Consider the following 14,611-nt stretch of genomic DNA (forward strand, 5'->3'; position numbering starts at 1 on the left):
AGGGTCTTGGATGTTTAAATCATCACTAAAAGGGATAGGAGGTAATACACTAATCAAAAACAAGTAAAAGATGAAGGAGAAAGAGCGAAGCCCCACCGTGATGGAAACCATGAATTTGCAGTGGTGTCCATTTACATAAAGTCAAAGTTATCCGTATCATTTAGCCAAAACGTACAAGAGGGGAAAGACGAGGTTACAGAATGAGGGTTTATGGAGAGTTTATGGCTGAAGGATATGGATGCAAAAAAGTTGAAGAAAAGAGTGATGGACATTAAGGAGGGCACGTGATGTAGTGAGCATTGGGCATTATATGAGACTACCGAATCACTGACCTCTACTCTGAAACCAATAATACATTATATGTTAATTAATTGCATTTAAATTAAAAATAAATAAAATGTCAGTGACTAGAACGTTAAAAAAAAAGGTACTTACATGATTACACTGACAGACTACTAGTTCTAAACTGGAGGGAAGAAATGTAGTCAGGTTGACAAATGGCAAAAAAAAATGGAAAGATGAAGAAACTAGAAGTCTTGTGGGGTTTAGCATATTTAGCATATGGAAATACAGGGCTTCTCATTAGCATACAAAAAGGTTCTCTCCATCTCTACCTAAAATCTTAGCACATCTCGAAATCAGATTTGAGTTTCAGATGAGCATTTCATTGTTTGCCTAAACAAACATCCTGTACTGTATCTGGAAACCCGAGATGAGAGTGAGATGTAGTCAAGTAAAAGCCTAGTGAGATGAGTTATTAAAGGTAGGAGGCCGAGTAGATCACGAAGCAGAATGTGGCCATCCACAGACATAGATGGTTGCAATTCAAAGAAGTCAAGGAATTTCAAGATTAAACTGGAATAGACTGAATACTGAATATATGAATATTGAATTCTCTAAAAGTGGTGATAAGATTTTGGGCGGGGGGGGGCGGGAGAAGAAACTTTGGAATAGAAAAAAAATAAAAACACAAATTGAATGAATGGAGAGGAAAGGAAAAGAGGCTGAGTCACCAGAGCCTGCACAGAAGGAAATAAATGAGCCTGAGAGGGGTTGCTGGAATACTGGGAGCCAAAAGACTACATCCGAAAATCATTTCTACTTCATTGCTTTGAGTAGTACTCTTGAGATGTTTAATAAAACTTTTTTTTCATCAGCAGCTGATGAGTAGAGTTTTAATTTACTCCTGTAGCAGAAAAAATAGGCTTCTTTAAAAGACCCTGATATATGTATGAAACTTTATTCAGGGACCAACACAAGTCTTTTTTTTTTTTTTTTTTTAAGATATATTTATTTATTTGAGAGAGAGAGAGTGTGAGCACACATGAGCCGGGGGAGGGGCAGATGTACAGGGAGTGAGAGAAATTTAAGCAGACTCCCTGCTGAGTGCAAAGTCCACAGTAGGGCTCAATCCCATGACCCTGAGATCATGACTTGAGCCAAAAATCAAGAGTCAGAGGCTCAACTGATTGAGCCACTCAGGCACCCAAGAAGTCAACCCAAGTCTTAATAAACTTGGCATATCTGTTTCATTTAAGCTATATAAAACTGCCAAAAATACTTTTCCTTTAAGTCTTTGACTATCAGCTAACTCCTTTGATGTTTCAGTAGAGAAAGAAAAGCACTTGGCTCAAAATCAGAACACTTGGGTTCTAGACTTGGTCTTTTTCAAATAAGCTATATGACCTTTATTGGGGGTTAGGGTAACCTCTGTCCAGTTTCTTGCCATATATAATGAGAGAATTGGGATACATGATTTCTGAAGCCTATTCTGCACATCCACTTCTAAATCATTTAGCTCTCTGTATTTTATTTAACTTTGAGGTCAGCAGAAAATATCAGCGTTTTTACCTTTGAAAATAGACTTCATTAAATGCAGCATATCTATTCCTAGAAAGTTAGCTGTAAATTATACTCTTATTATTTGAAATATATTTAAATGTATTTCATAATGAATCTTTTATAAACAAATTATTGGTCTATACTTTTAATGATATCTTCATTATGTATCATTTTTAAATTAAAACTTTAGTTACTAGATAATTTTCTGAAGATTTTATCTTTATGAGAGAGAGAGAAAAAACAGGGGGAGGGGCAGAGGGAGAAGGACAAACAGACTGCACACTAAGTGAGGAGCCCAATGGAGGGCTTGATCTCAGGACCCTGAGCTTATGAACTCAGCTGAAACCAAAAGTCGGATGCTTAACTGACTGAGCCACCCAGACACCCCTACTTACTAATTTTTAAAAAGAGGACTCTAACAATGCCTGGATAGCTCATATGGTTAAGCCTCTGCCTTCAGCTCAGGTTATGATCCCAGGTCCTGGGATGGAGCCTGGAGGCGGAGCTGAGCAGGGAGTCTGCTTCTCCCGGAGCCTCTAACCCTCCCCTGGCTTATGCTCTCTTGTGCTCACTCTCTCTCTCTCTCTCTCAAATGAATTAAAAAAAAAAAACTTTAAAAATTAAAATTAAATAAAAAGACAACTCTACATATTTGTTTTTATATAGCTTTGGGGAGGATATAGTGAATATGATTAAGAGTAAGAACTAATGAAAATAAAATATAGAAAAAAGTAATTAATCACGCTAAATGAATTCATTGCATCAGGGAAATAAAAGAACCTGTAGGTTTGATTGAAGAACTAATCATCATTGAGGGATTATAAAGAATGAGATGTATCAAAAGTCCAGATATGGGCAAAATACTAGGAAATTTTGTACTTGGTGCCTTGTTCAACATTGTTAATAAAGGTATAATGAAGACCTAGGAGAATGACTCAAGAGTGCCTCAGATCCTTTTGATAAGCAACTAGTTCTAAATTTATTGAAATACATTTGTATTCTGATAAGATATATGTTATAAACCCTAAAGTCATGTCTAGGAAAATAACCTAACTTTAAGTAGTTTAAAAAATCATTAAAGAAATTACCATGTTGCCTTAGAAAATATTAATGCAAAAGAAAACAGTAGAGGAGGAACAGATGAAGAATAAGACATGAGACATGTAGAAAACAAAAAGCAAAATGACAGACATAAATCTAGCCACACGAATAATAACATCAAATGTGAATAGGTTAGACAGCCAATCAGAAAGAAGACAGTCAGACTGCCTTTTTTTTCAATTTAATTTTTTTTAAATTAAAAAGGCAACAAAACCTATGTGCTCTCTACCTGAAACTACATGCAATCAATTATACTTTGATCCAGTTTAGATTTAAAGATAAAAATAGGTTGAAAATTATAGATGATAAAAAGGGATACCATGCAAACAGCAATCCTAAAAGACTGCTATCGGAGTGACTATACTAATAACAGGAAAATAGGTTTTGACGTAAAAAAAAAAATCTTAACTAATATAACTGCACCCAAGTCCAAGTGCTCAAAGCCAGTCACTGAGACATCATTGCTTTGTAGCAAGGAAAGAGTTTATTCAAGAGGCAGCCAAAGGAGGAGGAGATGAGATGGAGGGCAAGCCTCAAACCCATCTCCCTCAAGGAGGACAGAACAAGTTTTCTGTAACCATAGTGGTTGAGATTACATACATGTTGATGAAAAGGGCAGGGAAACTTGTGACTCTTCGTGAGGAAAGATGGAGTGTGTGCACTGAGCGAACATATATGTAACATATGTCCCATGTTCACTGTAGAAGAAGACAATATCAGAATGAGACAAAATTCAGCCCCTTGACCTCAGGAGATTAACTGCAGACATGGAGAAGACGGGTTGCATATGCTCTGAGAGCTGGTTTAAACTGCAGGGGGTCTTGGGCTCCTTATCTTGGGTATGGAAGGCAGGGCCTTCCTTGTTCCTGAGCTGGAACTGCATCAGTTGATCTTGAGTCCAGGCTTCTGTGGGAACCACCAGTGGATTTGATAGTGGGATCTGAAAAGACACAACGGGGGATCAGGGGAAACAACCCTCTGAGAAACAAACTTTAAACTTTATGCTGTTTTCAACCTCATTAACCCTGTGGGGCACAGTGTCATTTAAGAGAGACATTTAAAATGATAAAAGGGTTAATGCATTGGGAATATAAAACAATTATAAATGTGTAGACACCCAACACAAAGCCCAAAATACATAAAGCAAAAACGGACTGAAATGAAGGGAGAAATAGTTACTTAATAATAGTTTGGAGATTTCCATACCCCACTTTCAATTATGGACAGACAGTAGATAGTAGATTAACAAGTAGATTAAGTAGACAGCAAATTAACAAATCCATGAAAGACTTGAATAATAAACTAAGCAGACCTAATGGACATCTAAAGAACACTCCACCCAATTACAGGATTTTTCTCTAGTGTACATACAATGTTCTCTAGGCTAAACCATATGTTAGGCCATAAAAAAAAAAACTCCATAATTTAAAAGCATTTAAATAATACAAAGAATTTTCTCTGACACAATGAAATTAAATTAAAAACCAATCTACAGATGGCACAAAACTGAGTTAGTGAATACTTTGACATCAAGATATATAAATGATACAGAAACCACCATCATGTGACTTGAAGGAACTGGGGCTAGGTTAGCCCACTGAAGAGACTAATTTGGATTCTAAAGATAGGAATGGGGTAGGACATAACAGTTGCCTCTAAAAAGCCTGTCATTTATAATAAAGAGTATATTTATATGTGGTCTTCCAAAGAACACAAGTAAGACCAATGGATGGAAGTCCTAGCACAAAATAAAGAAGAATATTCTAATAGTACTTTCCAATGAGACATAGGCAGTCTTGTACTTTCATATATTGTGTCCCTTAAAGTATGTTTTAAAAATTCTACATTGGAAGGTCAAGCAATAACATAAAACAATGTTTTGAAAAGGGTTCCATTCCCACAAAGTTTTAAATAATTACAAATATGATTCCTATAAAATACATTTTCGTAAAAAGTCAAAGAAAAGCCTTAATAGCAGCCCCAGGTTGATAGGCAGGGTTGAATCTAAGAGCTTAGAACCCGAGTCAGCCCATTTCTCTTCTTTCCCCAAATCATACCCCCTTCTTCCCCTCACACCAATTTTAACAAATTTCTAAATAAATTGTTGTGTAATTTCCTTGTGCTTTTGAACTTCTCCTTAACTTTATCAAGCCAATTCTTAATTGCCTGAATTTCTAGAGAACCATATGAACAATTCTTTCTCCTAAATCTATGTTCTAATCATAAAAACTGAATTATTTAAATAGCAATTCAGAGCTCTTATTAATATAGACTCTTCAAAAATGCAGATTTGTACCAAAATTAACGATATGAAAGACCAAGATCACCTCCAATACATTATCTCATAAGTAGGGAGCATTGTCAACCAAAGTTATTCAGTCAGAATTCTGAAGAAACTTCTATGGGGAAATTGAGGAGGTACTCCTCCTATGCACACACACACACAAATGGACTGAAAAGTGTAAGCCTATTTCATCAGCTATTCTTAACTTCTGTAATTCTCTTCATTCAGACAGTGTTTTTATCTAAGAACAGAATTTTCGAAAAGATTTTAATAAGAAAAATGGTTTCATTTATCATATTCTCCCAGAAAATAAATTATACTGGTGGAGTAAGCTAGGCAAATTCTTTTATACCCTGGGGTTCCTTTAACACATTATTCTTTCAGTGAAGTCACTGATGCCCTTAGAGTGCTGAGAAAGGTAACGCCCAAATTTTCTGGTGTACCTATAAGGCACTAATTTACACACCAGGAAGGTCTGTATAAATCTGGGCATGGCATCTTTCAGCCATTTGTTTCCTAAATACCAGCCAATTTAGAAAGACGGAGAACCTCAGAAATGAGAAAGATATTGGCGTATTTTCTCTTTGAGTGAGGGCAATGAGATTTCATTTTATAGAAATCTAAAGTATTCGGTGTACCTAGGAGACTTTAGATTACTTACTTATAATCGTATATATTATATAACTAATATATTTATACTTTTCCATTAATTTTCTACCAGATGTTTAGAGAGGTCTATTTAAAATCCACTTGAAATGAATATTTATGTTTATGGATTACTAAACTTTCATTGTAAGATTTTTAACTCATATTTTGTGCCTTGAATGTGTCATTTTATTTATTCATGCTTTTTCCTGGAGATGACTGTTATTTTAGAAGCCAAATTATTTAGTGACAGATTTATAACCTTGATCTTAGCATATTTTTATTTGTATGAAAACTCTAATTTTTAAGGTCACATAAATCAAATTTCATGAAGGAAGTGGCCTGGAGATGCTCAGTAGACATTTTCCTAGGCATGAAGAATTATCTGTTTATGTATGAGATAGATATTTCACTTGTAACACCCAGTCCTCCCTGGGTTGAAAACTTTTTATGGCTGATCTTGTCTTTTGTGTGTCCAATAAGAATTACCAAAATATCTTCCATGAGATGAGGCAAATATCTGCTAGTTACTATTTAGTTTCTTCCTCCTGCAGGCACATTGGTTCCAGTCTAGCTCCCAGGGCAAGGGGGCCAAGGCAAGGGTCCTCCGGTGTCGATGACTGGTGGGGTAAACCTCACTGACACATCATGACTGTAGCACATGAAGACATCAGGGTTTATTTATTTCAGAGGTGGTTATAGCAATATAGATGATGACACACTCTTCTTAAAGCACTAGGAGCCCAGGGATTGCACTTAGCATTTTTTGAAAAGCTTCAGGATAATTGAAAGAGAAGAAGTTGAAGAAAACAAATGTTCCAATCTCTTTAATGAATTGTACTTTCTCCCTGACCACTGAACTTACTCACATGCACCTGAAAACTATTTTTTGCTTCAAATCTGCATCTTCATAAGAATATTCCATAAGAATATGAGATACTTCACAGAAAGTATCTATAAATACTAAAAATAAATTTGTCAGCTACATTAAATGTTAGTTTCTGTTATACTTTAATTAAATGATATCTGTCTTCACTAATGGAAATATAGCGTGCTAAATGCTCCATTAATTTCCTTTTTTTTCCTTGATACCTTGCGGTCAGCCATGCCTGATACAAGAGACATACAGACCTACACTTCTCTGATGTTATTAATGAGTTGTTCATGACCTTGTGGTTGAGATTTGTGTGTTGTTTTGGTATTTAAAGCAGGCGTCCTTAGTGGAATGTATGTGACCACGTCGGGCAATTTAAAATTAGCTATTATTCCCGGCTCGGATCTGTAACATAAGTTAATCATAATCACTTGTGGGGGGAAAAAAAATAGTCTTGCCATCAGCAAGCAGTTTTGTTTTGTTCTGCTTTTTGTCCCAAATGAGAGAAAAAATGGATGTAATGCTCTTTGCCATTGCTTTCTCCAGAAAAGCACAAGATCTGTTTACCTGGTTGAAATTCAAATTGTTTTATTATGGTGTCAATTCTTTGGTTTTGGCAGCACTTCTAAAGTGTCTATTCACAAAAAGACTACCCTCGTGAATGAATGCTAGTGTTGACACCACCTAACAAGCAGGGATTATGTGTTTACAGAAGAAGTCATATGATAGGTCAAGTATAAGAGGCACTTCTCAAGAGCACTTCAGCACATAATGAGTGACTGACTAGAAAGCGCGGAGCTGCCACTCTTTGGCTGCGAGGCCGCGCTGATGGCTGCCTCTCTTCTCCAAAGCTCTCTTGATCATGTTCAGCTGCTCTGTTCTCATGTGGGGAATAATAGTAGAGTAAAGCTGCTTTTCTGTCTCATTTTTCTTGCTAATTTACACATTCAAGCCATTTTTTGTTTGCTACCCTTATTTGCTATTCCCTTTTGTCAAGGCACTGTTCTCTTTTTTGCCTCGGGCCTAAGAACTAATTTGAGCTTCTATAATTACTTCATGTTTTACACCTGTCTGCATATCATGCACTGCCCCCCCCCGCCGTCTCTGTACTTAAGCTGTATATTTCCTTGCAGAAAAGCTAGTTTTCATATACAAGGAATCCTAAGTCTCTCTCCTCAGACTTCTTCCAGAAGAAACACAATTAAACTGTTGAGATATCCTCAGAATGCGGCTGACCTCTGGAGTTCATGAAGGACAAATGAACGCTGTCTGCTCAGACAGTTTGTGTTAAGACATTGTTGAGTGGAGAGCCTGAGCTTTGTTCCTCGTGAATGAAGCAATGGTTGTAGTCATTTTAAAATCATTAAGACTCTGAATGCACAGTATCATTCTCCAGTGTTTGCTCTACAGCTGCTCTTCTACTTTATAGCGGCTTATTAAATTTGGGTCAAGCGTCCTCTGAAGAGTATCACAATGAAGAAACTGTTCTAAAAGTTACCTGTTTAAAAAAAGGCAATTGATTAGATTTTTAACTTAAGTGACAGCTGCAATTCATTGCCTGTTCTCTGTGACGTCCTGCAGCCAGGGCCGCCCTTTGTCATTTGGGCTGCATTTTGTAAGGGCTTTCCTGTATAATCCAGGGTTGCTTTCCACTCAGAGCCTGCTTCAATCCAATTAGGAGTTTAACAAGGGTCAAATTAAGGAGACTTTACACTTCATGTTTGCATCATTAGCCATAAGACTGCTCTGTGAGTGCATAACTGTGTGTCAGGGAAGAGGGGGAAAGGCGGCGAGATGGGACAGACACAGAGCTGTCATCCACCATGTGGTGTGCCCCTTCCCTGATGGAGGCTCAGCAGGCTAGCAACAACATTTCCAGTTGTCTTTGGGGTTGTTGCCTTGTCAGATCAGCTGGTATATAGTTGTTTGGAGGTTACGGGTGCTAGCTAGGGCTGATGAAGAAATGTTTTTTGCCTACTCCTTTCTCTTCGGGTAGCCCATTGTGATTGGACCAATGACTGGGAAGACATGAAGTTGAACCCTCTTGAGCATTCATTATTTTTGATGAGATGACAACTACCGAGGTTTGTGTTCTCACTCCTCGTGCTGGTTCCTGCTTTTTTTTTTTTTTTTTTTTTTTGAAAACATAATTGTTCATTCTGTAAGATATTATCATAGGGAGTGGAAACTCATTTTTTCAGCGAGTAGTCTGTTTTAAGGTCCGGCAAAGATGCGTTGCCCTTCAAGAAAAGAGGGACCTCGTGATTGTCTTCTTCAGTTCGGCAAATACTTAGAATAACTTGGTGTTTTAGCCTGTCCGAGGCCATCGAGGTGTATTTATGTTTCCTCATGTCCTCTAACTCTGTGATGTCACCGTGAAGAAAATGACCTCGTTGGAAAATAAAAGACAACAGAATTCCGCGACTCAGTGCTTCCACACTTGGGCTGTTGCTGGACAACTGTTGCTGTGCCCTTCAGCAGAGCTTTGTGCTGAGACACACAAAGTAAAGATTTATCTAAAAATAACACTTTCATTGTTCCTTTCTTACCTCCTCAACCCATTAATAGGTACTTTAGTATCATGAGAGTTTTCATAGTTTAATCCCTTCTCAAAAGCTTTTCAGAATAAAAGCTCTAAATGGTCCTCAGTATTAATTTGATGTGACTTCTGTACAATATGGTTTAAAACTCTCAGAAGCACATTTTTACCGCTTACCCTTTTTCACTGGAGCAGTGCGTGGAAGATACCAGCTAAAATGTTTTGTGGGGCGTCTACTGTGAACCATTTTTGCTACTTTCTAATAATATGCTTTCCCAATTTAAAAAAGTGTCATGATGATGTCATTCTTAATCCTTAAAAATACTGTTTTGGGTTTTTGCTTGATTTTTTTATTGTAAATGCCTTCTTAATGTTGACATTTCTCAAAGCTGTATTTTTAGTCTCTGGTTTGCTAAGAACTAAGGACCAATTATAAAGTGAGCCTGGTAAATAGCAATCAGGCTAGATTATATGCAATCGGTTACATCTTTGTTTATATTTGGACCACAGCGGCCTGGAACACAAGAGCTTCCAGTGCTAATAACCAACTTCACCCTTTTTGTGTGCTTAGCTGCTTTTGAACACACATCAGTCTTTCTGAAAAAGTGGGATATGGTAAATGTATTTCTTGCTGTCTGCAAATCTTTTCATAGTGACCCCGTGCATTCCATACCGAGTTCCCTTTCCTCAGCTTCTTGTATGTCTGTGAAGCTTCCAGTATGTAAAACAAGACTGTTAATTCTTTCAAATTCCAGATTCCTTCACCGAATTTTAATGTTCACATTTTCCAGTGGGTTGTGTGGGTATGCGCTCATACGTGAGTGTTTACAAGTAAACATCTTTCTGCAGTGAACAAGTTATTTATTTATTTACTTACTTACTTATTTTTTAAAGATTTTATTCATTTATTTGACACACAGAGAGCCAGAAAGCACAAGTGGGCAGAATGGCAGAGGGAGAAGGAGAAGCAGGCTCCCTGCTGAGCAGGGAGGCAAATGTGTGGGACTCGATCCCAGGACCCTGGGATCATGACCCGAGCCGAAGGCAGACACCCAACCGACTGAGCCACCCAGGCGCCCCAAATTATTTATTTTTAAAAATGTATTTGAGTCACCTACTAGTGCAGAGAGTACTGTTTTTGGTGAAACGGTGGAGAACTGAAAGAACACCACCTTGCCCTTTGGAGCTTTCGTGTTGGGAGAGAGGGGAGAAATCAAAGAAGCCCACAAATATACATAAATTTACAGTCAGGAATATACTCTTCTTGGGGAATGTGATCTGATTGGCGAGTTGGGGGGAAGATTTTCCTAAGAAAGTGACTTTGAGTTGACCCGTTGAAGACACCTTTGTACTTATGTATTTTCATTCCAAAGAATCGAAAACATTTGCACATACACCTCTGACTCAACACTGACATTGTGAATCTTTGCACTGATCATCTATTAATTGAACATGTAGAAAAAGGCATCTAAAAAGATATAAATAATTGTAAGTTCAGAGGAAAGCTTCAGGCCAGCTTTAGACTATGTTCGTGGGCAGGAAAGAAGCAAGTGACTTCTTCTCGAACAGTATTTCTTTCTTGGTTATATTTTCTCTGGTGTTTTTTTTTTTTTTTTTAAATTCATTCTACAAGGCTTAGTACATGATTTATCTGCTTACCATGTGGCAACAGATTGGAATCCGCTAGTGTGGAATGGGTGGTGCCCTGAGCCCCTCCTTTAGACTGGAAAAGCGGCATGTGCTCATTTCTTCCCAGCGCCACATTCGGTGACCTCACCTTGGCAGCCTGAAATCTGCCGTGGTGTGAGTATTTATACAACAAGGATTGGCAGACCCTCCAGAGGAGCCTCACCACCCCCCGCTGGTTTCTCAGCACATGGTTTCTCAGCTTCATGTCATTCGTATACAGGGGTTGGGAATGGAAATTAGAAAACATCAAATCAAGTTTGGGGTGTTTTTTATTAATTATTTGAAGTTTTATGAACATAGAAAACTTACAGTTAACTAAATTCAGTTTCTCACTATATAAAAATTTTGCTGATACTGTATACCTTTTGAGGTTAGCAGTCAATAATACCTCTTCACCACCTGCTCGGCAGGGAGTCTGCTTCTCTCTCTGACCTTTCTCCTCTCATGCACTCTCTCTCTCCCAAATAAATAAATAAAATCTCTAAAAAAATAACAACTGCCTTTTAAAATAAATAAATAAATAAATAAATAAAAACTGCCTTTTGCATGTGTTTACTGTTTTCCAGTGTAATCAAAGACAATATAAAGTTAAGGGTATATTGTGAGCCTGTAGACTAATGCCCTCTATCACTGTTTATTTTTTCCCTATAATGAATCAAAAGTTGTTTTGCTTTCAAAATGAGCACATTTATTGTTTTTAACTTCATATACATGCACATTTGCTAATGTTAAAATGCAGGCAATTTAAAATAGTTTTTAAAATTTGTGGCATGGAATATGGCTCAGTCCACTAAGCACCTGACTCATGATCTCAGCTCAGGTCTTAACTCAGGGTCATGAGTTCAAGCCTCACGTTGGACTTCACACTGGGCATGGAGCCTACTTCAAAAAAAAGAGAAAAGAAAAATTTAAAATAGTCCTTGTCCAACAGCCCAGAAATAAAATTTGTTGACATTTATAACACCATACCTTTTCAGTACCTTTCCACATACAAGTAGATGTATTTTTATAGATGATGGTATACAGATTATTTTTAACTTGCTTTTTCACACAACAGTATCATATACATAGACTTATTTATACATGTATCTGTATGTCTGTATATACATAAAATATAGAGACACATATTTCTGTTTCAATAAGTATTTATCTACATCATTCTTTTTAGCAGCCATATAACATTTCATTGTGCAAATACAATAACCAGTCACCTCTAGATTAACATTTAAATTATTCTCTATTTTCAACAATGAATAATTTTGTAAATACCCCTTTATACAATGTTCCCCTATTCCTCAGGACAATTTCCTAGAAACAGAGTTGCTGGAATGGAGAATTCATGTTTTGTTTTGTAAAAGGCTTTTGTACATCGTGCCTTTAAAACTGTGCTTGAAAGTGTATCTCGGTATATAAAGTAGCATATACATGCACACATTTCATTGACCCCTTATAGGCATGGGATATTATCACTAATACTAAATTTTGGTAACCTGGTTATCAAAATGGTTTGGTGATATACTTAAAAATCTTTATTTCTTTTTCATCAATAGATTGTGAGCTTAAAGTTGTCTAGTGAAGTGTTAACACATTGTCCAATTATCATTACTCTTTCAGAGAAAGAAACAAAAGCCAATTCAAAATGTGCAAATTTTAAGTAAAGGAATAGGACTACAGCTTTAGGTAAAAGGGCTGGAAGGATGTATATTATAATATTATCGAGGATGAAGGAAACAATTATGAATATTCATTTATAATTAGATTATTGAGATAGTTCACATTCTTTATATGTAATCCCAAATGAATATTCATTTTAAAGGAAATGTTTTGGATTACAAAATAAGAATGTGGAGCATCTGGACTATAGAATGTTGCCAGCTAAGTGGAATTGAAAACAACAACACAACCAAAAGCACAGCACAAGCCAAGTAAAACATATCTATAACAAACTTGGGCCAAAAGGCTGCCAATTTATAAACTCTGCCAAAAGTTTTGTGGCTTTCTTCCCATGCAAAATAGTTCCTTACCAGTTCTTAACTAAAACTGGTTTTCCATTCCTTTACCTAAAACTTAATGAAGCTTCAGATACACACACATGAAATTTTTACCCCTAAGTGTAACTACTGTATAAATAGAATTTCTCTAATGACGGTGGAGCTGAAGAGCACCTGCTGCCCATGGACTGAGCATGCTCAGTTCGAAGGTTGGCGGAGTTCAGACTCCTCCTATCGGCTCACACCATCCGGCCTCATTGTTGGCTTTACTTGAAACTTCTATTATTTTTTTTTTTAAGATTTTATTTATTTATTTTACAGAGAGATGGAGAGAGCACAAGTAAGTAGATAGAGCGGCAGTCAGAGGGAGAGGGAGAAGTAGGCTCCCCATTGAGCAGAGAGGCTGATGTGGGGCTCGATCCCAGGGTGCTGGGATCATGACCCGAGCCAAAGGCAGCCGCTTAACCGACTGAACCACCCAGGCGCCCAGAAACTTCTGTTTCTGAGTATGTAAAAATAAAATATAAAAACCCTTTTATTGAGGGGCATCTGGGTGGCTCAGTCGGTCAAGTGCGTCTGACTCTTAATTTATGCTCAGGTCATCTCAGAGTTGTGAGATCCAATCCTGCTTCCCCTCCAGCGCTGGTCCCGGAGCCTGCTTCTTAAGATTGGCTCCCTCTGCCTTTGCTCCTCCCCACTTGCTCACAAGACCCTGCATGCCTGTTCTCTCTCTCTCTCTCTCTTTCTGTCTGTCTGTCTCTCTCTCTCTCTCACATACATACACACAATCCTTTTATTGACGTATAATTTTCATTTTTAAGTGGAGTGTTACCTTTCAGTAATAAATACAAATACTACTGTCCAGAACATAATTTATTATAAATTGCTGGCTAATATTAATTGACTGTTAAAAGTAAACCTATAAAGGGGAGCCTGGGTGGCTCAGTGGGTTAAACCTCTGCCTTCGGCTCAGGTCCTGATCTCAGGGTCTTGGGATTGAGTATCTCATCCAGCTCTCTGCTCAGCAGGGAGCCTGCTTCCCCCTCTTTCTCTGCCTGCCTCTGCATACCTGTGACCACTCTCTGTCAAATAATTAAAATATTTTTAAAAAGAAAATGTATAAAAACATATATTATTGTAAAGAAAGCAAATGGGCAAGAAGCAGAATTCAAAATAATATTTTTAAAAACACTTTATTTGACAGACAGATTGCAAGTAGGCAGAGAAAAGAAGGTGAAAAACCAAATTCTTGTAATCACTTGACACCAGATCTGTATCAATTCATCCTATTCTCTTAAATCTTTCCAATTTTATCTATTAAATACGTGTGATTTATTATTTTTTTGGCACTTTTTAAGTTATTGGAAAGATTTTTTTTTAGATTTATAAGCCTGCTTATTAGGTTTTTGTGGTGTTTGATAAACCATATATATGTGTATGTATATTAAGTTAGCAATAGTAATTTGAAATTATTACACAGAACTGTGACAAAAAAAATTGTCATAATTAAAACAGCCAACGCTGCACAGTTAGGCAAGCTTGGATATAAAGACATTTTTTTAAATATTTTATTTATTTATTTATTTGACAGACAGAGATCACAAGTAGGCAGAGAGGCAGGCAGAGAGAGAGAAGAGGAAGCAGGC

General features: G+C 37.1%; 1 protein-coding gene across 11 annotated transcripts in view; it reads left to right on the forward strand.

The window, feature by feature from the left end:
• The window catches only part of NBEA (neurobeachin), a 678,500-nt gene that overhangs the window by 513,956 nt on the left and 149,933 nt on the right, over positions 1–14,611 (forward strand). The gene's annotated exons all lie outside the window — the stretch shown is intronic.

The sequence above is a fragment of the Mustela putorius genome, unplaced genomic scaffold (genome assembly GCF_011764305.1).
Source record: "Mustela putorius furo isolate JIRA1106 unplaced genomic scaffold, ASM1176430v1.1 tig00003942_pilon_pilon_pilon, whole genome shotgun sequence".
Lineage (NCBI taxonomy): Eukaryota > Metazoa > Chordata > Mammalia > Carnivora > Mustelidae > Mustela > Mustela putorius.